The sequence below is a fragment of the Botryllus schlosseri genome, chromosome 2 (assembly GCF_051294905.1).
Source record: "Botryllus schlosseri isolate E-star chromosome 2, Bs_hap1, whole genome shotgun sequence".
In the NCBI taxonomy this organism is placed as follows: domain Eukaryota; kingdom Metazoa; phylum Chordata; class Ascidiacea; order Stolidobranchia; family Styelidae; genus Botryllus; species Botryllus schlosseri.
In genome coordinates this window covers 28,675,582-28,703,396 of record NC_137237.1, presented here as the reverse complement: position 1 = coordinate 28,703,396, position 27,815 = coordinate 28,675,582, and the positions used below count along the sequence as shown (strand labels likewise).

Below are 27,815 nucleotides of genomic sequence, written 5' to 3'. Positions count from 1 at the left end.
TCATTGAGGCACAAAATCAATGTTGACTACATGGGATTCGTCACGTGCGCCATATTTTCTGCGTAAACACTGGTGTGATGTTATAACGCCCGCACTAATCAAGTCGGTTACGATACATTTGAGCATCCGACAAAATGGAAAACGGCACCACCACTTTAAACTTTAAACCACTTTAAACTCGCTGCATCGTTCGGGAACCTTTTGAATGGTACATTTTGTTCCATTAAGAGCATGTGATATTTTTTGAAACTTAAAGGAATAAAGATGTGCACTTTAAAGCAAAACCAACAATCATAGACGACGCTAAACGTGCGATATAACTGCTTACTCTTCAATAACGCGACTTTCCAATGAATCCGTTGAGCACGCGCGAGGGTAGCGTATCTCAATTGTTCTACTGACAGTGACGCGCTGTTCAATCAGTTGCTCCAGGCCGGGAAAAATCTTCAGCGTCGGATACCATTTGTTTGTTTGTTTTGGGGGTATTTATGGTGTTTGTTGACTACTATATTCATTTACACCAGGCCGATATTCTTCTCATTTTCCGTAACTGCCGACTTATAGCACGGCTAGGCCCGCCTCTAGGCTTTAGTAAGACACCGCTGACGCAGATGAGGTGGCGAGGAGGAGCATAGGTAAACCCGTAACACTTAGGTATCGGAATTCGGAAGTCGACATCGGTCGGACTCGAACCCGCACCCATTGGTGTTGCAGCCGCGGATTATACCACTGCGCTATCTCGCCACTTTCCGGATACCATTGTTAAGCGACATCATTTGGTTAACTATACACACAATTCCCAAATTATTCGGCGTTAACATAACGTTGCGCTACAACCCTACATTTTAACGCCGTTGCGAGCAAGCTACCTAACAATCGGGATTTTATGTATGACTATATTTGTAAGCTGAATTTGTGTTCAGGAATGTAATTTCCAAGAGAGTCCATTTCTCGCCGATGATCAGGAAGACAATGTGGATTTGAAAAATGCATCGTCATAAAGGGGTCGCCGATAGGTTCCCGACCCCTGGCTTATACGCACGGTTCACAAAAACAGTTTTATCGCAGCGAATATAGTCGAAATTACGCAATTCACGAACCCAAGACTTAGCTATTTATTTTTATCCGCCTACCACACCGTCGTTGTGTTAGCCCAGTGGTTCTCAACCGGTGTGCCGCGGCACACTACTGCAGTGGTTCTCTACCTTTTTGTCTCCGCAGACCCCCTTTGGGCCCTCGCGGACCACCACGCCCTTTGTTCAAATTGAGCCCTATAACCTGCAACCGTCATCTTTCTTGTACAAATATAACTGTATAGGCTAGCTATAAACAGCAACAAAATGACTTAGCTTGATATTAACATCATGCTATTTATGTAGAAATTGAGTAGACTTAAATTATTTCAAAGCGAATTCTGCAGCTACATTTCTTTAATATGTGGTTGTTTCTTGAAATTCCGCGCCTTCGATATGATATGAACGAGTGCCGAAAATTCATTTCCACAAATATAGGTGGTGGCGAATGTAATAATAACGGGAAGTGCTTCCAATAACACCACTAAGTATGATCGCAACATATATGGCAATGCCACCAAAATAGAGAAACACATTTTAAAAATAACATATAACGTCAAGCCTAGTCGTATCTATCTAGCACAGTGGTTCCCAACCGGGGAGGAATTCCCGCCTTGGGGGGAATTTTGCAATTTTTAGGGAGGAATTTCACTTTAGAATTGGATTTCCTAAATTGTTCATGTCGGAACTGCCATGTAGTCAACCAGTTATATCTGAAAGTATGCTCCTTATGGTTTGTTTTGTTTGCTGAAAGTATGTTCAAATGCTATTTGAAATCTCTTTTTCACATACAAATTCCCCCCCCCCCATTTTTTAAAAATTAGTTCAGATGTGCTGCAGTTCGCAAGATAATCTTGTAGGCCAGCGACGGCTTCTCAATCAAATATATCCTAAGCGAGCAAATTTCGTGCTGTATCTATCACAAGGCTTCTAGTGAAAGTATTTATCTGAAATTTCAAGTCAACATTTTCAGACAGTGACAAAATATTCCAACGTCATCGATTCAAGTCAAAGAGATCGCTAGCCTTGCTTTATTTTCAGTGAACAGTTACCCGATCGAAAAAAGACATGTTAAACTTGGTGCAATGTTGCCGAAGCGTAATGGGTGTCCTAAATTTCAATGAGCTCCAGAATCTTGATCACTTGTATGTTATATATCAAGGCTGTAACCAAATCACGAGGCTTTCATAGTTTTGACTCGAGTCAAGTCGAGTCATTTTCAATTCATCATTGAGTCAAGTCCAAGTCCAAGTCACCGAGCAGAGGGTCGAGTCCGAGTCATGGTATTATGTCTCGAGTCCGAGTCCAAGTCACACTCCAGTCAACATTGTTTGGTGATATTGAATGATTTGGATTTATGATATACTAATTTTCCTCACTTTGAGCAGTTTCTTGTCGCATTGTCAAATACCAGGATCAATGGACGAAATTCCAATAGGGTGGTCACTTTACTGTTCTTCGAAATTACAATGAAATGTCGGTCTTGACCGTCTTATAGTCTGGAATCATATGGCTTGGATCGAGTCATGCACAATGACTCGAGTCCAAGTCGAGTCAATACCCAGATTGTCTCGAGTCGAGTCGAGTCGAGTCGCTTCCATATTTTGAGAAAATGACTTGAGTCAAGTCGAGTCATCAGAAAATGGTGACTCGAGTCAGACTGTAGTCTGGTCAACCCTCCTATATATGAAAGTACCAATATTATTGGCCAAATGCATACGCAAACTTGAGAAAAAATCGCGAGACCAGTAAATTTATGCATAGTGATTTTTCACAACAGTTATATTAGCGATTGGTGCATGGTAAGCCGAAAACACAAATAGAAGTGTGGGGGTCTGTTGAGTCAAGCCTTTCAGAATTTGTTTGATTGGGACCAAGACCATTGTTTTTGTAGGTCTACAAAGTGTTATTACAGCACTGCTAGAAACAAACACTCGGTACCTTTTTTAATCATCGGGCAGATTTGTCCTAAGGGGGGAATTTTGGCTTAAATTTCGGCCAAGGGAGGCACGAGATGAAAAAGGTTGGGAACTACTGATCTAGCAGCTTCTCATGAAGTTATTCTAGAATTGCGTTTATGTATATTACAGGTGAAAATGGATTTGTAAAAACATTTCGAAATCACCTGTCAACCTGATCGACCTTACTTCTTAAAATTCCATTATTTCCAAAAAAATATCTCTAAACATCAATACGTTTGTATCAGTAGGCTATTGGCAATTAAAATGAGTTTTCACAGTAAAACATTTCGTCTCAGACGGCCTTTCTGTTGATGTGAGTCACGAAGTTTAGCTTAATGATACACAAACTGCCTCGTGATTCCGCTAATATATATAAAAAAAGATTAGGTTATAAGCCATTTTGCAAATTTAGAGGCTTCGTGGACCCCCTTGAAATGCTTCGCGGACCCTCGGTTGAGAACCACTGCACTAGTGTGTCATTCACGTCTCGCAATGGTGCCGCTAGAGATTTCTGCGAAATTTCAAAATTATGCTAAATAATTCAAACGATCAATAATCTAAATCGGGCTCGATTTGAAGTTTGTACATTGAGAAATCAAAATTGCTGCCATGCATGCAATCAATATCCCCATTTAATTCGCTTTTGTGGTGTTATGATATGCTTGATTGAGCCCGGCGATGGTTTCCTGTTATTGTTTTGGTAGCAGACATACATGTGGGCAGCTGAAGGAATACACTTCGAGTTCGACTTGTAACGATGCCTGTCTAGTAGTCAGTATTGCAGCTATAGAAGCTCGGTGATGATGCTATATGGTTGCAGCGGTTGCACGTCATCGAAATGACTGTGACATATCGCATGCTTTGAAGACTGAATTAAGTTTTTCACGTTTACAGATTCGAATTACAAACATAGCCATCTACATTGTAATTGTTAGGTTGTAGGCAATGTTCCCTCTAAGCTGCACGCGTGCTCGCGCGCACAGAAAAATGTGTGGCGTGAACAAAAAAGCCGAAGTGATGACCTATTCATTTTACTCGTTACGCACTGTTGTCCAAGGGACCGCGCAGTGAGTTGGTGAGTGTACGTAGACTCGTGAAAAATTAGAGGGAACATTGGTTGTAGGGTGTCGGCACTGCCGTTAAAATATATGCTTGTGGCGCAACGTTATGTTACCGGCGACGAACTTGAGAATTGAACTATCGAGGTCTGTCTATCATCACGCGTGCTACACGATCTGCGTGAAAATGCGTTTGGCATCCATGCATATGCCTCTGTATTCGTTAAAGGCCATCGTGCCTGACCTCTTCGATGCGATGGTCAATTACTGGCAACCTGCGGTCGCAGAAGGAAATTTGTGCGGCCGTGACACGTAATTCAATTAGTAGGTTTGTATTGGCTGCCGTTGACAGGCAAATTGAATTTACGACTTGACTCGCGAATTTTTGAGATGTAACGAAACTTGAAATTTTATTTAATGCTACACTTCATTTATCGATTTTAATATAGTAGCGTCCTTCACATTCTGAGCCACACAGTACAGATGCGATCAGCAGAGGAAAATGATGCACCCCATATACAAGTACCAATTTGAAATCCTGTGCTTCTCACGAAAGAAATTTGTCTCTGGTACGTTTTGGCGATTCCAATAGCTTACCACTATACCGACAATCCTGATGGGAGGTCAAGAAATAGCAACATCCAACAAAGTGACTAATAACAATTGGCCGAACCGAAGAAGATGCATCATGATTTATACCTTGCCTTAGATTTTTGAAAACACTGCCTTCATCAACTCTACCGGTGAATCTGATTACATATAGGCTTAAAAAGGATCAGTATTTGAAAGTAATATGTGCAACAACTAGTATTGCTGATGCGCGGCGATAACGAATCCCACTGACTATTCAAAACATGACTAGTCGCGATTTCCGCGCGTATAATAAACCGGGAAGAAAAAGTAGATTAGTCCGGAGTTAACCGGAAATAAACAAAGACAGTTTAACATGGGTATTTCGCGTCCAATTAGTTCATCACGGCTATGTCCTGGAATGCGGCCGTAAGTAATCGGAATGCGGCCGTGAATACCAAAACGGTTGACCACCCCTGGTCAATTACATTGACAATGCGGAAGTGTGCAGAGTTTATTTTCAAACAAATCATAGAAAAGTTTACCCGCAGTCCGAAGTTTCTGTGACGTCGTAAATCGTTAGTAAATCCAAGTACCCCCCCCCCCCACTTTACTTCCGTCTGAATACGCCATGCTTGTTGTAATCAAGTAGGAACGATATTCTGGCCCGAAGAACACGACGAACTTTTTTCAGGGCTTAGTAAGATATATGAGGGACGCTTTACGTACAAAAGTTTACTTTTGGAAATATTGAAATGGAAAGTTTATGTTGAAAGAAAGGAAGTCAAGCGGTGATGATCATTCAATTAAAGAAAAAATAGAAAATAGAAAATAACGCTAGAGAGCACACTTACATTGCGACAGTTATCTAAATATGGGAGTTACTTGATGTGATGATGAATGTATCAGATTGACTGTTCTGCTATGCAAAAATTGTCACATGACACTATGGTGCCACGTAAATTGACAGGGAACTTTTTAAAAAAGTATTGACACTTTTCTGAAAAACCGCCGAGCTTCAAAATCACTATGTGCTAGTTTGCCGCGAACTATTCGTCATTCCTCTGTCACCGAGCGACATCAGATTTATCGCTACAGTGGCTGGTAGTGGTGTGGGGATGAAGGCTAAAACTGTATTCTGTAACTAATGTTAAATATTTAACTCTTAGTCTGTCGGAGGGATGGTATCCGAATTGAAAGCAACAAACCTCTTGACACATTTTGAGTTGAATAAATTCGCATCAAAATATTTTACTTTTTGTGGATTTAATAAATAATTTTGAACCTTAAATATCGTATAATTTCACACTGCATCTCGTACCCCATGCTTTGGTGCTTTGTACCCTCAAGGCGTCCATAGAACCCTAGTTAAGAACCCCTGCTCTAAACAAATCTATTTTCACGTGTTGTTGCGATGGGTGCTGATACTATAACAATCGGTCATGTACGACTGAAACGAGATTACATCGTTGACAATTAGTGGCGAGATAGCGCAGTGGTATAATCCGCGGCTGCAACACCAATGGGTGCGGGTTCTAAGTGTTGGAGGTTTACCTAGGCTCCTCCTCGCCACTTCATCCGCGTATAAGCGGTGTCTTACAAAAGCCTAGAGGTGGGCCGTGCTATAAGTCGGCAGTTACGGAAAATAATGAATAATCTCGGCCTGGTGTAAATGACCATAGTAGTCGATAAACACCATGAGTACCACAAAACAAACAAACATCGTTGACAGGCATCCTCGCATTTCGTTTTCAATTTCAAGCTGTCTTCCTCGTCCAAAGCTCAAAACCGGGTCAACTGAATCGAGAGACTTGCAGATTTGACCGGTATATTGCAATACAAGCATGCAGAATTATATACAGCAGCCAAGTTCTAATTAGAGCAGCATAATAGCCCTCATTTTACCTCACACTATTGTGCGCATGACCTACCAACCGGAAATTACGGAATCATTATGCCTCTGGAGTCTGACGGTTACAGCAACTTTGATTGCTTTTGCACCGATCATGGAATATGATTTGGAAGCAGACATCAAAAACCCATAAAGTGTATTAATAAACAAGTAATTTTATAAATCAATGAGCTATTTTTCTTTGCAGAAAGATTTCTTAATTTAGTACTTCCAAAAATGGATGCCCATCAATACAGTTGTTAACATCAAATTCTGCGAAGTGCAAAGTGCGACAATGTGCTCATGATTTTTCCTGTTATTGGTTTAATCGTCACATATGGTCCTAGTAAACCTTCTATTGTGACATTTTTGTTGTTTCTATTACTTCGCATAATACGTCAGAGAGGAGAGCCGTGGAATATGCAGAGGTGATCAAAGTAGTCAAGAAAGCTACTCAAGTAGACGTAGAAGTAGTGACGCTAAAATTTACTCAAGTACAAGTAGAAGTACCGACGCTAGAATCTACCCAAGTAAGTAAGTACGTAAGTAGTTGTGGGAAGCCGTTATAAATACAATTTCTCTCTCTCTCTCATGGGCTGTCAAAAGCTGCAATCTGGACCCTGTGGACAGTGCAGAGACCTGTATTCGAGCTGCTACATACCAAGAGTTACAAAGTTTCCACACATAAGAATTAGACCGCATCATGGGTTGCAAATAATAGTATTGCGTTGGAACAGTGGTCCTAAATATTATTTATACCCTTGGTCCCATTTCAGAGAAGGTCATGGAATGGTGCCATCCACCGTAATATATGGGCCGTAGTTGAAGCGAAGGGCGTTACGGAGTTGTATCAGACATCGTACTAACGATTTGCGCGATTATTGTATGCTAAACAAAATATGGTAGATCGTAAATAAGCCATTTGCATTTATTTTACTTATGGAGAAAAACTGCAACTATGCTCTTAGCTATGAACTTCCATGTGCAAGTGCTCCGGACAAAAGAACTCAGAATATTTATAAGATCTCTATGTACCGTCTATCCAGAGAAGCACAACTATGATTTTGAAAAAGAGGGAATATATTTCATGTATTTTATCCAAACAGTTTCACCGGTGGTTGACGCTAAACGGTCGAACGCTTAAAAGGTAAAAGTACCACTTTTTCCATATTCGAAAACACCCTGTGCGGCTAGAATGCTAGATTATGATAAGATAGTTGGAGACGATAGGTCCAAACATTTTTTTCTGAGCGATATTGACTGTGATGAAACATGTCATAGGGGCGGAAAAACGGAATGAAAGGAACCACGCAACCATCTACCCAAATTATATTGGCAGATACTTCCGTGAAAACTTACTTGTCAATCCATATCTATTTCGCGGGAAGCACGACGAAGATTCTGAACTTTCCGAAAAATTTTTGATAATTAAATTATTGTTGGTACTCAGAGAAAACAGACTCTAAATATCACCGTCTCAGTCTTTCTCTCTCACACTAAAGACTTCTTCTTCCCAAACTGTAAATAGCGAAAAGTAAGTAAGTAAATCACAGAATATGACGACGTAGTATTAGCGAAAAATTATATCTACTTCAGTAAGTACAAAAAGTAAAGGGAAACTACTTGAGTACTTCGAAAAAGTAGAAGTACTTCGTTACTGACAACTTCTGGAAATATTCAGCAACTTTCACGTATCCTCGCGGTGCCCTTGCAATGTCCCGCCATGCCAAGTTTGCGGGCCGCTGAGAGCCTACTATGCGGCTACTTACCATAACTAAACCGCCGCGGTGCGTAAGACATAGTGCCTTCATAATATCGGCAGGAAACTATATAAAATGCCTTCTCTGCCTTGATCGCGCCGAGTAAGTGCAAAAACGAAGAAACGCATGCGAGAAATTTCGCAAATGGTTGAGAAGCATGACGGGTGACCTCGATACCACAGAGCAATATTTCCTCTAATTTTTGAACAGTCTGCGCACACTCACCAACTCACTGCGCAGACCCTTGGACAACAGTGCGCAAGGACTAAAAAAGGTAATCACTTCGGATGTTTTCGTGCGCAACTTCGATTTTCTGTGCGCAGAGACCGTGTCATTACCACAGAGATAGCAAGATTAAAATGACGCCTTTCGAATACGGCGAGTTTCTGAGGAAAATGACTGCTGATTAAATCTTTTTCACATCTTCAGTTTGAGACCACATCATATTTAGAACACAATGCCCCTTTAATTGGCATTGCGACATTCGTATCTGCAATGTTGCTATGCTGAACATGACATGCACCACTATTTTATAAATTGTTAACGTCAACAATAGCAGTATATGCTCAAGCTCACATGGGACGAGTTCAATGTTAAGCTTTCGTGGTAACCTGCATTTATTAATACCACTCGAATTTTTCAGTTTACAAAATTTTCAATCCTATGGATGACGCGAGTTTTTAATGTTGAAAATAATCCTACAATATGCAAATGGCCGAAAGAAATTATACTGACAATTGATTTTTTCAGTAGAATAATCTCGTATTATACTGGAGTGTGTCCACATTCAAGACAATATACGAACCGAGCAGTCAGTTCAGTATAGACGTTTAAAACCCTTTTTATTCTGGGACTAAAAATCGTATCCGTGGAAACCCGAATGGTGATTTGATAATAATTCGAAGAGTCCGTATAGACAGTTAAATCTCTTGTATGACTAACAACGGATACGCAAAGTCAACGCCGCAGCACGTGTAACACAAATGGAGCATAAAAATACGCTAACTTATGCAGTCGTGACCCACCTGTTACCACGACTGTTTTACTGGTTTAAAACTGTATTCAATCGCCCAATAATTGTATTTTTCCGGTTCCATTTATTGCAAATTAAGGTGTTGGTCGAATAGAGACCCACTGATCCCCAATAATATATATCATGTACCGACTTGAAAATAAAGCATTCCACTGAAAAATACAGTTATGGATTCGGAACTATTATTTTGGCACAATTTGACTGGTCCGGACGGCGAGCGATCAAAAGTTTAAATCTGGCCCGCGAACCAAATTGAATTTGATGAATCTGGTGCAGGTAGGCAGAAGACGATGATGATTTAGAGCAGTGTCGTCAGCGCCCCCCAATGGGCGATTTGGATTTTGAAGAGGTGGAGACGCTCAGGTGGGCGGTATGGGGGGCGCTGAATAAAAATGGCGTCCCGGTACAGGGTGCAGTAGGGACTTATGATTATACAGTTAATCAACAGTTCTATATATTCCCGAGCTCTCATTGCTAATTAAAATTCAACAAAATCTGTCGAATCCCGAATTCTTCGCCGCACTACACGCGGAATATTTGCCGACGATGTTTGCAACATGATTCCGTGAATATATGGTTCAAAATTATAGTTCGTATGAAATTATTGCGCGTACTTTTAGATCACCTATTGGCCGTTTAAATACTCCCGTCACGCTAGCTTGGGCCATTTTCCACAAAATGTTTTTAACTAGGTAGTAGCCTATATCCCGCATCGCAGAGCGTGTCGGAATCGAAGAAAGAGGCACTGTAACACTTTGAAGAGTGAGAGCGCTTTGTACACTAAAGATGCCTTGGAGCTTTATGGACAAAATGATTACCTAAATTTATTTTCATTTGAAAGCTACAAAATTAAAGCTTCAGAATATTTCTTCATCGTATCATAAATAATGATACCGTTTAGTGTCGTGACCCACAACCTCACATGAATGTTATATATATAATATGGATTGCTTTATCCAAGTCAATAACTATGGATGCAGTACCAAATACAATATGAGCAAGCAAAGATCTCTACCACATTCACACTGGATTTACTTGGGTCACACAAAGCAATAAAATGAAACCTTTTAACTTTCCCGAGTTGCCAATGGCAGATGTGATTTCAGGGTGTATACATCGGAATCGAACCAGATGGTAGATGAGACCGTAGGCTACCGGATGGTTGTTGTAACAGCCTTGATACGATCCCGAGTATAGCATATACAATTATTGTATCGGTAATTGATCGAGGGTCCTCGCGCGCGATTCAAGCTCGAAATACTCCTAAATGTCCCAACCCGAAAATACCGACCGGACTTAGACCTCTTACCCATTGTTTTTTACTGTATACAGTCCTTAAAATATATGAGGTGCGCCTGACTTTAACAATATTTGAAAAGGAGCGCTGGAGGAAAAAAGGTTAAAAACCACTGGTTTAGAGTTTAGATCAGTGGTTCTCAACCTTTATGTCTTCGCGGACCCCTTTTGGGCCGTCACGGACGCCGCGGCCACCCTATGCAAAATGCTTAAACGCCCGCCGTCTGCGCTGTCAATTAGCGAGTCCGTGTTAACGCGTTAATGCCAACTATTTACCATTAACCGATATAAACGCGCGTGAATAATTGAATACTTGCTTAAAACGCCCCAATAAAGTGTAATCCGTGATTAGTAATCACTAATCATACAATCGAAGCGACCTCGTTGACGGCGTCGATTTCGACACGCTTGCGCTGAGAAACACCATCTCCTCTCTTGACCAGACAAACGAATTCATGTTCTACTTCTCTAAATTAAGTTGTATTTATGCGCATATTGGTTTACAAAATAATTCTTGAGTTAGTTTCGTGATAGTCTTTTTAATTGGAGCGCGATCGCGAAATAGGAAAGTATGTTTGTGCGGTGCATGCCTGCGAAGAGAAAGTCATTCCTGCGCAAAGTGCGCATATTCATTACTCTAACAAGGCTTTGCTAACTTTTATCGGGAAATGCAGCAATGCAGCTCAAACGCCGTTATAATGAGCAAACAATTGTCGCGATGTCAGACTCGGAATCTCATTGTGCTGTACGCAAGTTGAGTAATTATTAATTAGATGAGCGCTTTCTCGATTGCTATCATCTGTAGGCAACTAATTCTTGTCTGATTTATACATTCCTATTCCCTCGATATCAATTGTCAGTGTTTGATTTTTTATTAATACTGCGCTTCGTGCAGTACATGGCGTTAAATTACGTTGTCAAATATTGATGCAGCAAGAGATTCTCTGTGGCGCAAATTCTGAATTTATTCCATTACTTTGAGCGGGAACCTAACTTCTATGTTCCAACAAACTTCATTGCTGGACGGACTCTATCGGGCGCAACCATAACGCGGATCGAATCTCAAACCATCGGGATTAGCATTACCATTAATAAGGTTGCGGCATGCGCCCATATTGCTCTTGCTGCAATAACACCTTGATAATTAAAATCACACCATTTCACTATCAAATTCGACTGGCTGATCGGGACCTACGTAGGCCGTAGGGCCCGGGCTGATATTAACTAGGGCATTGTCGGTATGAAAGCACTACGTGCGTAGCCATAGCCAGTGAGCTTCTCATTTAAAACTAAAAATCCCGTCCTTTTGAAATGTCAATTCACAATTCGTATTATCTATGCTGCGTACTGCAAATTAGCGAGAATCATTTGTATGCGAAATAGGTCGTCGATATCTCATGTAAACTATCGTCGGTGATTTGATTTAGCGCGCCCGCACCCAGGCCTGCTACCGTCCGCAGAAACGCTTTCGCCAAACAGTAACAATCTCTGAGTGTAATATTGTTTGAGTTTGTGTATCTTTTTGATTAAAACTTATGCCCGCGTCGAAACAAATTGTGCTCGTTACCATCACCGAATCTGGGTATTTAGGTATGACTCGCGCACCCTGCAATTGTACTCATTACGGATTTGCGGCATGTCTGCAATTTCGGTATCAGCGCAACCTTGCCGGCCGATTGTACAGTCCGATAAAATTGTTCACTACTATTTATTTCGCACAGCGTACTGATACTGATTTCCGCAAACTAACGATCGTTATAAGATGTAAATTTTCGACATCATTGCTAGAAACTTAAAATTTCATCGCGCGCTCTGAGAAACACCTATCGCGATTTGGCGATCAAATATACTTTCACCGTCTACAAATTAAAGTGCGATATTGGCATCGATCAGGGCCGCAAGCCGCGTTGAAAATATTTTATTCAAGTGCCCATAATATTAATCCAATTATGATTTGCGAACGTAAATCGGGAAATGCAGCAATGCAGTCAAAATCGATGTTTCAATCAGCAACCAATTGTCGCAATGCGAGCTACTCAATACTAAGTAAAAACCCATTGTGCTGTTGGCAAGGGATAAATACTGATTGGCAGCACGCGTTTGTATTCATACTTCTTGTTTGTCTTTCGTGTTCCAGAATTGTTGCACTATGTTACTGCTTAGTCCAGCGATGAATGCCGAGCGCTCGACAATCAATAACCTAATTTCGCAATGATCTCAGCGGGAGATTGCGTCGCGAGCACAGACGAATCTCGCTAATTGATGGGGGCCGCGCGTAACACTGATAATACGACATATTGAATTGTAACTTAATATTAGCATCAGAATGGTAATTTCAAAAGGACGGGGTTTTGCGTTTCAAAAGGAGGGGGTTTCGACACCTCCCTGGCTACGTGCATGCCGCCACCCCATGCAAAAATAAAAGTCGGCGAATGTAAACATTTCGAAGTCACCGTGATTGACCATACTAATCCAACTTTTTATTTTTTCCACAATCCCCAACAAAATATCGCGAAATTGCACAATAGATATATTATTAGGCTATTGGTAAGAGGAATTAAAATGTGTCTGAACAGTAGGATATTTCAACTCAGATGGCCATTCTGTTGATGTTAGTGCTGGAGATTTACTATAGCAATGAAGCGGAAGTACCTCGCGATTTTCCTGGTTTAAAAAATACATATTCAGGTTATCAACTATTCTGATGATTTAGAGGCATCGCAGACCCCCGAAAGTGCTTCGACCACCAGTCGAGAACCACTGATATAGGCCGATGCTTTCACCCATTTTTGGTTACAGGATGCAATCATCCGAGTATATTTCAGACACTTATTTAATGCAAACTGCAGGATCTGGCTGGAAAAATAAACATTGCATTTACTATCAACTATAGTTCCAATGCCCTATTCAGATTATCCAGGGTAACTTGAAACTCCTACAAGCTCGATAATTTGGATCAAGATGAAGATCTTAGAGATGGCAGGCCTAATGATGAAGATTTTGAAATCGAAGATGATTCAGAACGTAGAGTAGTCAACATAAGGTAAATGATCTGACATAGGTATTGGGACTTGAAAGAGAAATATTCGGAACTTTTAGCATCTTTGCGAATTGAGGAAAGATTACTTGGCAAGAGAGCGAAGATATCTCACTTTCAATCATGAGAAACGATCGTAGGGCTACCTTCGGTAAATTTGTGCATTGCCATGATACTGGCATTCACTGTTAAAAATATTCTATGCCAAATTACTGGTCTGGTCCTGGCAGCAGTTTTACGACTCTGAGACCAGTAAATTTGAAAAATATTTTCCCGTAAATATTATTGACCGTAATTTATTTTTACAAATACTGACTGTTAAAATTTTTACGGAATACTCCCGTTACTTGATGTAACGGAAAACGGCTGTAATACCAAGTTACTGGTCTAGTCCAGTGCAGCAATTTTACGCTGATGGGACCAGTAAATTCGAAATAACTCTCCCCGTAATATGATTTTACATATGCTGACCGTAGGAAATTTTACGGAACATTTCCGTAACCTAAGGTAACAGAAATCTGCTGTAATATCAATATACTCGTCTGGTCCCTTGCAGCAGTTTTACGTTCCTGAGACCAGTAAATTTGAATCAGGTTTATTTGGTGCGGGAACACGTAAAAAAAAAGTAAGTGTGGATAATGACGGAAATCCAGTCTTTCTTGTGGAGATCATCGGTCAGCAACTGCCTGAATGAAGAGGGCTTCATCAAAACTTCAGCAGCAGTTGAAGGACTGTACTTTGGGCCATGCTCTTTTGTAGGTTCTTCTATAATCTTAACAAAGATTATGCTGTCATCAACACCGTTACAATTTGGAAACTTTGAGACGCTATAGTATGACATACTGCGACTTTTCATATTCTTGTCAATTTCTCAAATAATGATGGCCTAGGATAGCGATGTCGAACATAAGGCCAGCAGGCCGCATGCGACCTGCGAAGCAATTCTGAGTAGTTTGAAAAACCCCTGTATTACCCAGCACATTTTCTATCAAATGTTGAGATATTATTGTAAGAAATGCTTCCCGCAAGGCCACAAATGTCAAGATCTTAGACCGTACTATAATTATCCGACAGTGGTGTTATGGTTTTACTCTAGTCGTCATCAGGAACAAGTTGGTGATACTGACATCCAATTCCAAAAACTCCAAGAAGTGCACACTGAGTTCATATTTTTATGAAGAAATGAGCCAAAAAGTAGTTATTCGTGAAGTGAAAAAAAAACTGTTATATGCAGGACGCATGGAGAATATAATAGTTATAAAAAATACAATTCAAATATATTTGGTCGCACTGCTGTATCACTTCTACTCAAAGGCCCCAGACAGACAGAGAAACCCGAATGACGATTAATAATGAGCCAAATTCTAACGTCTGGTTTACAATTAAATCACTTGTGTTCCTCAAAGCGCATACGATGAGTTAACGGCAGTTTACGATTAAAACAAAGGGAGCATACAAATATGTCAGCATATTCCGTGGTTAGAGTCAGTGTTTAACCCTAGAATGCATAACAGGGGTCAAAATGACCCAGACGGTGTTATTCATTGTAACCGCTAAACACATATTGCGAATTGAATCCTGAAATTTCTGGACTTTGTTAGTCTTTTATACTTATACATGATGAGAAAAAATTTGTTCTGAAAAATTTTACCTTTGACAAGAAAAATGCATATTTCATTGAGTACCCCGAGAATGCATAACAGGGGTCATTTTGACCCGCAGCAAATTGAAATAGAAATGGACCCGAAAAAGAGGCCTGAGATCATCAGATTTTATAAACAGACAAAGATTTGTGTTGACTTGATTGACCAAATGGTTCAAACATATACTTGCAAACGAAAATCTTGTCGATGGCCTGTAGTTCTCTTTTACAATCTGCTCAACATCGCAGCTCTAAATGCATTTACCATATTCAGACAAGTATGACTTGATTATATGAGTGGACAAGGTTCAAAGCAATGAGGTTTGATCGATATCTTGCTAACTGCCTCATTTTGCTCCACATGATGACAAGATAGACAATGCAACACCACAGAGCCACAGGAGAGGCTAGATGAGATATGACATAGCTTTTCGAAGTCCATCCCCACAATCAACAAACACGTTGCAGAATAGGAAGTGGTGTTCCTTACTAGGGATGGTGTGATTTTTGGTGAGGTTCACGTTCGCATTCTGTGTTTGAACCCCCGAAATTTAGAGGTTCACGTCCACAAACGAACCTTGATAAGTTCTGCACTGTGAACCTTTTTCATAGGTTCTGCACTGAACCTTTTTGATGGATTACAATTTTCACTTCCTTCTTTGTATGAAATTAATTGCATTTCACCTGCGGGCCACTGTATGCATGGCGTTGTCACAGCTTAAAAACAAATCAACACCAAATGCGCAATTGCGCATGCACCTTGACAATCTCAAACACTTTTACTTGCTTTGTTACAAAAGCTTGCTCGAAATATGCTACTTGCTGTTTGTGAATATTTAGTGATTCTCTGCTGGGAGCTTGACTTGCAATCATAAAACATCAAGATCCAAATACGCTACATGTAGGTATAGCCACTCCTTATGTCCAGACGCAAGGGATAAGAAAGTTACGAAATGTTGCTCCAGATGTTGCAGACCGATGTGCTCAGAATAGAGCGTGACCATGATCATAGGCAACAAATGCACTGAATGAATCAAAGTATTCTTTGCAGTATGAACTGTTCTGGACTTTTATTTCATTTCATCATCGACTTCTTTACACTGTTTTTCGTCGGTTTTCACATTAAAATACAGCTGAAACTCTAGACATGTCATCATTACGCCACTGAAAGATCTAGGGAAAGAACAAAAAGAAAAATTTTCAATGTCATTGTAATACAATTGCACGTAATAGCAACACGGGTCAAAATGACCCCTGTTATGCATTAGCGTAAGTTTTTTTGTGCATGCGTTCTAGGGTTAAGCGATTGAATTCAAACGATCAATCTTTGAATTTTTGCCAAACTTCCGTTGTTTGCGAGTAAAGGTGCTGCTAGAATATATCCATATGATATGATCGTGAATGTTATGTAATATACCAAAATGTATACAGGATTGATAATAAACTATTCAAGCGAAAAGAAAGGTCGGGCGTTTTGATGTACCGTAACATTTTGGAATGATTTGACTGATCCGGCCCGCGAGCGGTTTGAAAGTTTGAATCTGGCCAGCGACGCAAGTTGAGTTTGGCCTAGGACTTCGTACCTGAATCATCTTTTCCAGCGTGATTGCAAACTTATCTGGCAACACTCCTTTGCATCGCACGTCCAATGTATTTCGCACGGCATCGTGCTAGAAGCGAGAGGCGAAATGATCCCTTTCTATCACATAAGCATTCGACGTCATGATTCATAATGCCATAACGCTTCCATTTTCGTGTAGTTCAATGTCAGAAAATGTAATACATTCTTATAAGCCATAGCTTCTGTTCACCATTAAACTGTAACGAAAATACATACGTCTTCAGAACCAGGACTGAGAATAACTTGCCAGATTTGAGCTCGGATACTGCTATACCTACAATATCTGCTATCAACACCTGCAATATTCTAAAGCTAGAGTTAAGCTGTGGCTTCGAAACCCTCAATATCTTACAGCATGGAAAACTGAATTCATTCAGTTTTCCATGCTTACAGCAACGCATCTTGTTATTATCCAATACGAAAACATCGCGTCGATATAATATCTGTCTCGGAACATTCAACCGCACGTGCTCAGGCTCAGATATGTCTGACGTCTGACGCCACTATGTCTGGAATATGTACGACGTCACAATGTATTGTTCGCTCGAGCAGCTACGAATTCATGATCAAACAATTCACAAGGCCATTCGCAGGAAAAAGGTAAAGGACGTCTACTACTCTCGTCTCTATGGCAAAGGAGCATGGCGGCTAAACACCAGCTCCAGTGTTTCGATATATAGTTTGCATCATACATGCGTTAAGGAGTCTACAATGGTGGCAGAACTGGTCCAACAGATAATTACACAAAATATCATACCTGCAGTAAAACTACAAAACATACCAAATTCGCTTGCCATGCTACTATTGCTAGACCTTGATGTCTCAAAGGATACTATTTATAAAGCGATATAAACGATGGTATCCGCAATGCCCAAATGTTCGGATACCATTCACCGATTAGCAATCAGCACAGCCATCGATGTCGTAATTTGGTTGATGATTGAAACATGATGTAATTACGAAAATCATATATATATATGTCCATAAGACCGTAAGCGTGTAAAATGATCGAATTGTGAGTTCAATAGCAATGTTGCAAATAATGATTATCCAGTAAATCGCTTTTACGAATGCAAAAGTAAATCCGGAATACTTATTATCCAGTAAATTGCTTTTACAAATCCAAAAGTAAATCTGAAATACTGGTTATCCCGTATATTGCTTCTACGAATTCAATCTGTAATTTTTTTACCCTCTAAAAACAAGTAAATTTACTTTTGACGTGCCCGTATATTAATTTAACGGGCATTTACCGTTAATATAACTGACGGGACAAATTTACCGGTATAATTTGGGTAAATCTACGAATATTTCTAAGAGTGTTGGCATGATACTGTTACCATGGGTTGCGGAGGAGATATGAATTCCGATTTACAACTCAAGTGAATCGCAAGTGTCTATTGGTAGCTCAAAAAGGATCCTGAAGTGTGACATTCTTCAAAATGACAACTTCTTAGGTGCAGACACAATTGCACACTTAGTCTTCGTACATAATACAAAAACATTGAGAAAGGCACAGAAACTTGTTGCAATATCACAAGCACGATTGGGATTGGATCATATGTGTCAGCTTTGTAATATTGTGTTTTCTTAGTGGTCAGACAATAGGAATGGACATGTAGGCCTAACCCCGATTTACATATGCCACTATACCATATGTCAGGGGTTCTCAACTTTCCTTGTATAACGGGCCGCATTTCAACAGCAAAAGACGCTGCGGGCCGCAGAACTATGTTACCTTGCATTCATGGGCTACTATGAAATTTAGGCTATTGTAGCCGATTTACCAGTCGTATACCGGCATTTAGTACATTTCTATGCATTGTAAAGTAATAATGAACAGCGTTCGTGAGTTTGCAGCTGCTGCTTGTGAGAATGTATCTTCTAGCGGTGCATGTAAATCCCTTCATGGAGCGTGCATTACATTCGTTGTCAAGTCGGTATATGCAACTTCAAATCCTTCCACCAGAGAGCCGAACTCTCTGTTCCAATGCGTGGGCGAGCAAGTATAAAATTACTATAACTTTTGCGTTACAGAGACCATTATCACATTGAGCTCTGAGTGATATGAGAAGAAATCTGGTGTTTGGGGCATTTCTGAGCAAAACAATCAACATTTCTCCTTTCCATTCATGCCTAGGGCACTGTACCAATAGTTACAGAAGTCAGCTTTGTTAAGTTGATATTTTTCGCTGGTCCCCTCCCCACGTTTGCCCAGCCAGTATTTCTCTGCATATATGTCCACTCTGATGAAATTCAACCAGATAATTAGTTATACAATGTCGGTGGATTCATCCAAGGCTGCGTAAAAGTAGTCTACGCGGCAACGTGTTTCAGAACAGGCGATAAAAGATTGACTGATATTGATGTTACTCGTCTGGTCAGGATTGAATCAGACGATTGCATCTTCGAAATTTGTCTGGTGATGTTGTCCTTGCTGCTAAGTTCCGGAAACAGCAAATATTCGCAAAGTATGTTACGATTTTATTGAAATCACACCTTCTATATCAGATTTCTTGGGTTTAGCGATGTTCGAAGCAATTTTAAACGATGCGTCTGTAACGTCGTCGGCAATCTCAACAACCGTTCGCAGTGAGTCAAACACTCTTTAAAAGGCCTACTAAGAAGCGGGATTCTCTTGAACCAAAGTCCAGCCGAATAATGATTCAAAACAATAACAATCTGAAGTCGAGCATATATCAAGAAACGAGAGCACATTGAAGCAGTGGTTCTCAAACATTTTTTAGTCACGCCCCCCCTCTTTTTGATAGGGAAAAATTTCGTGCCCCCTTATCGTCATATAACAAAATGCAACCAGAATGCTAGCAATACAAACGGCTAGTTTGATGGCATGGAAGGTTATAGCCGTTGATCAGAGAATTCTCAAATATGAAATTCGGACTATACACAGAGAAATAACAGTGAATTAGGGATAAATTGCGCGCAGCGCGAAATTTTTTCAGTTGACCGCACCTTCGCGCCCCCTTCAGATGCTTCACGCACCAAAGAGGGCGCGTGCCCCCAGTTTGAGAACCACTGTCTTCAAGAATGAGTAATCAAACGAAACAGAGACGGTGCGATAAAAGAGCTAAGTATCTAAATTAATTTGTAACAATACCGTGTCATTAGTAATTGCGTTTATAATGAACATTAGTAATTGCGTTTATAATGAAAGATGTCGCGGGCCACAAAATATACGTCTGCGGGCCGCGGGTTGAGAACCCCTGCCATATGTTTATGTCGGACAGCAGACATTAGAAAAAGCTACCATATCTAAATATTTCCCGGAAAACCTTGGCCTGGTCAGCGATGGGCAAGGAGTAAGCATCCCCCAATATATCTGAAGATGATGAGGGTAAGATACCAGTGTAGATTGGAGCTTACATATGTTAGCTGACTATTGCAAGTAGTATAGTAGATCGCTCTGGAGGTGGCAGGGGCTCTTATGGGCGGGGTGGTGATGTGCCTGAAAACTCGGGGTGATGATGGTACCCTTTTAGACCCCCCTTGTGGTGGTGATGTGCCATGTGTTCTTATGGGCGCGGTGATGATGGTACCCTTTCAGGTATAGGCTGTGGTGATGATGTGCCCACGGATTCTTGTGTCGTAGTGAACTAATGTTGTGGGTATAGGTTGCGGTCATGATGTGATGTTGATTATGAAGTAAATAGTCACGTGATTGATCCTTACTCAATGTGTATATCTCAAATTATTAGATATGACCGATTCGAGGTAATCCTAACGTTTACGGTGAGTGCGACTTCAATATATCGTTATTCTTATGGCTGCGGCGATGATTCGTACTTTCAGGTATAGGCTGCGGCGGTATGTCGTACTTTCAACAAAAAAGGTGTGAAATAGTTAGCTAAATCTAGGAATCACTCGCATGGTAATATTTTGGTAATTAATTGGTCACAGAGCCGGCGTAGACGGCGATTCCAATACCAACAATAACCGCGTTCGCAAACTTGCACTTCAAAAAGGCGTGAAATAGATTATACAAATCCCGCGATCGCTGACAAGATAATGTCCCAGACATAACCATTTTTCGTGACATGGTGTTACAGCAGGGGCGGGCAACATACGGCCCGCGGGCCGGATCCGGCCCGCGAAGGGATTTTGTCCGGCCCGCGGACAGTTTTCCGTCTTACATGATAATGGCCCGCGGCCCCAGTCTTCTGAGATTCCCCACTACTTGCTTACTACGTCAAATTTTAGTGACTGCATGTGTGTTACTATGCACATGTATGCGCGGCGAGCGAAGGTGGAGCTTACGCGTCAGTTCGTCGAAGCGTGAAGACTTGCATTATCGGCATTTACGATGTACTCAACCCTAATGACATTTGTGGTAATCATGGTGTTTGTCAACTATAATGGTCATTTACACCAGGCCGATATTTCTTATTTTGGATTCCGTAACGTCGACTTGTAGCATGGAAGTAGTTAGAGAAATGTGCGGAAGGTGCCCATTCGCGATTTATAAAGAACAAACAAACATTATCAAGATAATAAACAGTGTAAGAATTAGCTCATTCTCAGTTTTGCAGCAATACTCGAGGGGAATTCCCTTCTGACTGTGCGGCAATAGGGGGGACTGAGAGAAAACGAACAAAGAATCTGGATTGACCTTTGTACTGGAGTCATTCTACTTGTACTTTTCCACTCCTTACCTCGCTTGATCTCTGGACACGAGACTTGTGTATTGAGTATTTATTATATTTTCCCTCGAATAACAATGGATCGGCTTTTAATTTCAATGGTATGCACGCCGACGATACGCTCGGCTGGGCAAAGCGACGTCCACAGCCTGTGTCATACTGGACTCGTAACAACCTCGCTCGACCTCTGGCCAAGGACATGAAATTACAGCTGACTCCGGTCATACGCGACGGGGCTTGGTAATAGTTGCCTGACGACATATCGTCCTGACCTATCGTTTTGTGGTCCAATTTCGTGACGTGTCTTGGGAATAATTCCCCGTCAAACCCCCTGGCTGACTTGTCGTCCCGTGGTTGACTCGATTTCATGTACGGTGGGGCATGGGAATAATTGCCGGTGCTGACTTCGGTCGTGTACGACGGGGCTTGACCATAGTTGCCTGCCCTGACCTGTCATTCCGTGGTCCAATTTCGTGGCTCGGGAACAATAGAGCGTCAAGCTGGTTGACTTGTCGTTCCGCGGTTGATTCAATTTCGTGTACGGTGGGTCATAATTACCGGTCGTGACGTCAGTATAGTTTCTTCTGATCCATGAGATCCTGGTGCGTGTTTTAGGTGTCCATACGTTCGGCTATGTAAAGTGACGCTTGTGGTCTGTGTCTTGTGTACTGTTGTACTTGAACCCTTTTTTACTTTGTTATCGACCCAGACAGTAACGAGAAACGATCTGTTACGATTATAAATATGTATACCATTTCGAGTCATATCGAGAATGAGAATGAATGTCGTAGTAGAAATGTGTATTAGGCGACCCGACATAGATTAACTTAAATAAATTAGCATTATAAATACAATAAGTAATTGAGCAAATAGCTGATTCTCAATTTTGCTCGCATCAACATGTTAACCCCTGGTATTACGTACCTAGTAATCGGTGCAAGCAACAAATGTGGCTGTTCAATACCTATACCTCGTTCTAGCGTATTCATAAGGACAGACAGTCCCGAGTAAAACAATGTATTTATGATGGGTTCTTTTTACTGCTTCACGGTTGGTCAAGCGTAATCATCCCGGTGTCTGCAAATGATATTCAATTTACCACGGGATATTAATTTTGTATGCTGTACATGATATACAACTTGAATCGAACTGTTGGCGAACTAATGCTTTGCCCGTCTGTAACATACACATATCGATCACGAGCTCACCACGCACTTGCCGTTCGAGGGCGACTCATTTCGCTGCAGACAATCAGTTGTGTTCGCGTGTATCGTAACATATCCTCAACACTTGTTATGGCAACACCTCCACGCATATTTACAATATCATACTAAGGAACTATTGCTTCGGCAGCCACGCCCTATCGCTCGAAGTCGACAAATTTCGCTACAGACAGTCAGTTGTGTTCACGTATGTGTCGTAAATATATCCTCAACACATGCTATGCCAATACCTCCAAGCATATTTGCATCATACTTAGGGTTCTGGTTTAAATCAGGCTGATTTAAATCATCACGTGTCGACAATCGATCGAAGCCCGTCAACTGGTATTTTGAAAGCTCCCGGTATGGTGTATTATTGTGTATGGATTGTTGCGGTATTAGAATTGTGGTTACGGCTCGTTGGCGGTGCGAGGATCAGGTTTATAGTATACTATAACTACTTAGCTCGGATATTATACGACGCGCTGCTATCGGTGCTTTGTCCAAGACCTAATTCACGATAATCAATCTCGCTGTCGAAAATGACATGCGGCCGCGTAGACTGCATAGCGCCATTTTGTTTTGTGATCCATCCTGCTGTGCCGAGGATCGAAACATATCCTCAACACATGTTATGCCAACACCTCCAAGCATATTTGCAGCATCATACTACGGATATATTGACTCGGCAGAGTGTTACCGTCAGAGAATTGCTGTGTCACGCCTTCGGGCCTTGTATTTTCCGCTCGGTAACTGCGAGTACGATGTTATTTCAATTGTCCGCGAAACGAATCGGGGTAGCTCGCTTCATCGGGGTGGACTGACCTTATTTGGCTGAAACGCGCTCGGTGGTGCAATAATGGGAATGAATTGTGACAGATCATACCTGATACGATCTATAGCCTGAGGTGAGGTGTAAAGTAGAGGGGGAGATTTCGAAATCGGAATCCACTGCGACTATAGGGTTGCTAAATCAAAGTCCAAAAAATCCGGCTGGCTCGTAAAGTCCTGTTATTTCCATATGTTGTGAGGGTAAAATATAGCATAAATCCGACTCTCAGGGCCATTTGGCCGCATCCAGACTGGCTTCGCTGAAAACTGATGAAATCTGCCCCGGGTCCGAAGATGTTTCGTGACCTCCTCCGTCCAGACAAGATTGTTCTGCTGTAATATAGGTGTCGTTGTATAATAATTTACGTACAAGGAGACTTGGTATCGACCCTTTGGCGGAATTCTGTTTGGTTCGTCTGTACAGGTGTTATTAGTGCGACCAGATTTGGCACCTCGAGGAGGATATTGGTAAAAACCGTATCACACAACGAGGACAATAACTTTACCGGTCAACAATGTACGTAAATCAGCTGTGTTCAATCGAGCGTGACACAATCGATGTCAGCCATCAATCTGCGGCTTGATAAAACCCGCGTTTTCGGGTTGACAGCAACACAATGCGATCCATTCGATATCACTATCGACCCTCCTATTTTAATATAGGGTTACCATGAGGCCTCCTTTAGGGGAGCATATGTCCTCCATTTCCCAGATATGTCACCCAATTCACCCAAATGTACTCTCTTTCTGTCAGTTTGTCCTCCTTGTTAGCTCAACATCTCCAAAAAAGCACCACGAGTAACGCAAAATGTGGGCCTAGATTACAAAAGTCGGGTACGTGGCCAAATCGGAAAAATGACGCTATGATGGTATTGTGCAGGCTATTACGTGGATACGGGGCCTGTGTAAACATGTGAATAGTAAAAGCGCTCCAAACTACCGTGAAAAAAGATCGAGCGCATTAGACCATGTCGGGGCCACCTTAGTACAGTCAAATGATCCCATGTCGTATCGAGAATAGCCGGGGCGGTGGTGGTACATCATTCTCACAAGATGTACTTTGGAATGCGTGTGAAATCGTCTTCGTCCGCTACTCGACTAAAGCAGAATATAGCTTTGAAGTACTCAAGTAGCTTTAAAAGAAATGTCGTGAAATCGCTTTCTATCCTAATGATAAAGAGTAGGCCCCCCATAAATCTATCGAGCCAAAATGTAGTTTCAAAGCAATCCAGTAATTTGTAAATCTTACGGGTTGAACGGTGTGTTCATTGACTAGAGAGAAGGAGACACGACGGTGCCTGTATAACAAGGCTGTTCTCAAACCGACATTGTCTTCGTTATTATCGGCGAGATATGGCTTTGCAGTGACATTGCGGTCGGTAAAATACATTGATTAAATACGATTTATCCCTCGTATATGGGGATCAATGGGCGAATAATGTATCGATTCAGCAATTCGGCATGCCAAGTACTTAATTTTCTCCGGCCCGCCGACCGAAGGAGTTGCCCGCCCCCCTTGTATAACACATATGTAGATGATACAATAGCGACAGCTAGCGGTTGTCAATCATCCATAAAAATACTAACCAGTAATACAGCCCTCAAGGAAAACAACAATCCGGGGAGATACGTCAAGTGTATTTCAGATACATCGTCTGTAGACCACCAATTGCGGAGAACACTGGAGCAGCTGAAGCACTGTGTTCTGTCTAGGTCACCGAGATAAAGCTTGTTTTGCCAACTCGCCGACCGTCCGTGGTATGGGATAGCTGGGTCATTTCTCAAAGGTTCAGTACTCTCCGTATTTTGAGGTTATTGCACAATCTATCTCTAATATGCTGTAATATAGACAGGTCCAGACTTGTCTATTCACTTCCGTAGACTGACCTTTATAACACATTTTACACAATTAAATACACATGTTCAGTTTATTTGAAGTAATAACGGGCAAGCACATTAACTAATCGTCCAGAACAAGGTGTAGAGCTTCTTTCAGATCTTGGCATACTTTCTTGATATCAGAATCTTTTTTTTGATTTGCGATGTAAAAGCAATACCAGCTTCGCATACATGAGCATATGATTGCGTATAAACCGATATTGAAGTCTTCTGAGAGCATCTTCATTATTCTCCAGTCTACACAATATTATTTTCCTCTTAGTACGTTATGTCTCTCAATCCAACAGAACAGTTGAATTGCTATTCGAAGGTATCTGATACAGACAACTGTAAACTAATTCTTTAAGTTTGTTCATCGTAGCGTAACGACCATTTTTACGAATCCATAACTGTATCATTTGATATCGTTGCTCAGTTAAGGTATAGCAATCCATGTATTGGCATTCGGCAATTTCATTGTCAGATAGCTCAAGTTTTTCACGTGCAAACCTATACTAGTTCATCGGGTCAATCCGATCCATTATGACGTATATATCACTAGCAGTAATCTTGGACATATTCGATCTATAGTGTACAGCGAATAATCATGTAATAAATATTACACGTTATATATTGCCTTGCACTCGGTTCAACTACAATAACAAATAAGGCGATCAACTTACGCAATAATGACGTAATCATATCTCAGCGTTACTGAAACCAAGCAAAGCCGCTCTCGTAATAACTAGAGTAATCAACTATACGCAATCATAATGACGTAATCATTACTGCACATGCTTGAACTGCAATACGCAATCATAATGAAGAATATATACGTATATATCAATTTCTGCAACTTTTTAATTTTGCTCGCACTGTACACGATTTCATGTAGATAAATGTTTTGATTATTAGGCACCCTTCCTTCACAAAAAATACGCATCATTTATGAGAGTAGGAATCTAAGCGTTGGCCATTACCACGCCAAGAGGTAAGAAGACATATGAAGTTTGGGCCATCATGGGCCTCATAGAAGAGTGCCAAAAAGATCGTCAGCGAGAAAACATGGGTCGAAAAGGATTGCCCTTATGTTGACCGTAAACTTCGATATAAATGTATTTGTATGGGTGTCTAAAGTGCTGGCACCGAATAATTATGTCGTGGTAATCTGGACCCCACAGGGCAACTGACATCCCACCCCGAATTATTATTTAACAGTGAAGAAATACCAATTTTGAATCGTGCGCTTCTTTTAGTTTAGTAGTCTGTGTATAGGCGAGTTCAATATCTTTTGATTACATACCGCACATGGGAAGTCGGACTGAGAGGATACAAAATTTATAGCAATATACACGCAATTATCAATATTATTGACCTAATCAATCATTAATTATACAGTCATTTCACCAGGTCCACGTGGTCGCATCTGAATGGAGACCGGATAGGTCAAAAGTGCTACATTCGGTCAAAGTGGCGAACATACCGCCTGGTTATCAAGTGTTTTTATGTATGATCGACCCCCACTGTCTAGCGAGACGAGCAGGATTTTGGTGTCTGATTATTAATGTCGTAAGAGTGTGGTAAATCCATTTACAAACTACTTTACACATTTCAAAATCCCAACACCCGAAAAGTAAGTAGCTAAAACGGTTGAAGCGGAGGTAGTCTGAAACACAACGACTCATATAGCACAGATGGACAAATCCTAATCGAGTACATCGGATAGAGTTGCATCCTTGAAATCGTTATTTCCTCAACAAATCGATACAAGAATGGATCTGCATGGGAATAAACATGAATATGTTCTGATGACACTCGTTATGGAAAGCTAAATTCGCCTGCCCCACATCCCCAACAGAACATATTGACAATTAATATCAGCCATATACTACAGAAATACCCATTTACTCGAATGGTACCATGTCTGAAATACTGTAGTGTAGGCGAATCAGCGTCTACTGATCCTGACAGTCACCGTTTAAACAGGTTTTTGCCGGGTCAACTGTGATCGGACACGGTTCATCCGCTACTTGCAGACTTATACGCGCGGGGGGTTGAAAAAAAAATGGCTCGGATGCTATGTCAGCTCAGGGCGACAATTCGAAGTTTTAAACGATACGGTTGGTACGTAAAGCCTCGTTATTCCCGCGTATTGTGAGGGTAAAACCTTTAAGACAGTTCCACATCGAGCCGATGAAAATGCGTGCCCGAATCGTGGTCAACTCTAGTCAAGCCTAACAGCTCCAGCTATCGTCGCATGATACGGAGGGGGTCGCTAAACTTTTATAAACTAGTAAAAGTAAG

The 27,815-nt window shown here is 41.2% G+C and overlaps 1 protein-coding gene and 1 long non-coding RNA gene across 2 annotated transcripts in view; both read right to left on the bottom strand.

Annotated features, from left to right (window-relative positions):
- The window catches only part of LOC145457677 (actin-related protein 2/3 complex subunit 2-like), a 281,489-nt gene that overhangs the window by 215,801 nt on the left and 37,873 nt on the right, over positions 1–27,815 (bottom strand). The gene's annotated exons all lie outside the window — the stretch shown is intronic.
- Positions 14,259–17,705, bottom strand: LOC145434377 (uncharacterized). Its single transcript, XR_013913365.1, has 2 exons — positions 16,905–17,705; positions 14,259–14,451 (listed from the first exon to the last, which is right to left on the bottom strand). It is a non-coding gene; the product is annotated as an uncharacterized LOC145434377 (long non-coding RNA).